At 36.0% G+C, this 1,803-nt stretch overlaps 1 long non-coding RNA gene across 1 annotated transcript; it reads right to left on the bottom strand.

The window, feature by feature from the left end:
* Positions 1-777: 777 nt before the first annotated feature.
* Positions 778-1,567, bottom strand: LOC111830573. Its single transcript, XR_002833983.1, has 2 exons — positions 1,381-1,567; positions 778-1,278 (listed from the first exon to the last, which is right to left on the bottom strand). It is a non-coding gene; the product is annotated as an uncharacterized LOC111830573 (long non-coding RNA).
* Positions 1,568-1,803: the final 236 nt, after the last annotated feature.

Raw genomic sequence — 1,803 nt, 5'->3', positions numbered from 1 at the left:
AATCTACTCCTGGAAAATTTATAGACGAACCAATCATAAATCATCTGCTAATTTGTTTAACATTGCTCTTGTACAACTACTTTTATTAAAATTTCAGAACTAAAATCCAAATACCTATACACCGAAACGAGTTTTTAGCTACTCTAAAATGAGTAGGCAATTAGTCGTAAAACATAGTGACCAATATGTGATGTAGCTAAAGGTCTAGTCGTAAAACATATCAGTCGCAAAATTGCTACTGATTTTTAGTTTTAAGATCGATTAATGACCAATATGTGATGTCGCTAAAGGTCTAGTCATAAAACATATTAGTCGCAAAATTACTACTGATTTACGACTGATCTACGACAGTTTGCTATCAGTTGTTAACCGGTCGTACATCAATCGTAAGGTTTGGCGACTACATAGCGACAAAGTAGCGATTGACGTTTGCTACTAATTATGTAGTACACTACAAGAAAACAAGTCATTTTCGACTCCCAAAAAGGTCACAGAACGGTCGCAAATACCTACTTTGCGACTACTTTATGACTATTTTTGTTAGTCGCTAAATTAAGTCGTCTCAAAATAGTCACACATTTACGTCGATTTTATGACCTTATAATATGTTTGTATATTAGAGACCAAGTTCTGACCTTAATTATAGTGGTAGATAGAGACTTTTTAGCGACAGATAATAAAAAAATGTACACATATCAAACAAAATGTAATTAAAAATAATAAATATATTTTTTAATTTAGTGACAGAATTTTTTTAATTAATATATATATTTTAGATTTAGTGAGAGAATTTGTTTAATTAATATATATTGATATTAATAAACCACCCAAATTTGGAATTGGTTAAGAGTTAAAAATTGAACCAATTACAAAATTAAACCGGATGCAAAAATTAAGAAAAAAAACCCTAATCACGTAACAATGCCCTCAGCCGCCGCAACGAGATTCCGTTTGCCAACGATCCCCCGCCGCCGTTGCTTGCAATGCTTCTTCCATCAAGCCTCCCCGGCGTGTCTCATGACCTCGGTCTGTCTCTGGTCTTCAACGACGAAACAAACGGTGTTAGGAAGTGGCGTGAATCCTCATATAGCTCGATTTGCTCTACTGATTCCTCTACGACGAATAGAACTCGACATGCTGCTACTTTCTTTAGTATTCTCCCTTTCTCATCTTAGCTTCTCATTGCCTTTATGATTCCAGACTTTTATTCAACATTTAAAAGTGGTTTGAACTCGTTAAGATCCAATTCAGATCCAAAGAGCAGCCAAAACGAATACTCTAAAAGAGAGAAGTTATGAAGATTAAGAGTTTAACACCTTGAAATTCACGAGTTCAAACGGATCTCCATATTGATTATGAATACACGATCTTAAACCTTACCACATAAACATCGATGGTGGTCCGGCTGTCCGTCGAGAGAGGCATGGCGAGTTGCGGAGGAAGAGATCGAAGCTACTTCGAAGAGGAGGAGATCTGCGCCAGTTTGAAGAGGAAGAGATCTGAGTGTTTCTTAAGCGGCATAGATTGGAGTTTAGGTTTTTTTTTCTAAGTGTGGGAGTGCTTCTGTCGATGGAGAAGAAGAGTATAGGTATAGGTATACATTATAGAGAAAATTATTAATACTGCCATGTACAGTGACCAAACTCTTAAGGAATGCCATTTCTATAAATCTCTTCTCCCGCCTGCCACAAGAGCCATGTAAAAAGACCAACATATCCTTGAATGACATGGGCTGCTTTGTTTCGTGACTGTTCAATTTTTTTTTCATTATCTCTTTCTCTTCTTCATCTTCTTTTTCTTCTT

The sequence above is a fragment of the Capsella rubella genome, unplaced genomic scaffold (assembly GCF_000375325.1).
Source record: "Capsella rubella cultivar Monte Gargano unplaced genomic scaffold, Caprub1_0 scaffold_5, whole genome shotgun sequence".
NCBI lineage: Eukaryota > Viridiplantae > Streptophyta > Magnoliopsida > Brassicales > Brassicaceae > Capsella > Capsella rubella.
Note: the sequence above shows the minus strand (reverse complement) of the source record. Positions and strands in the feature narration are given on the sequence as shown.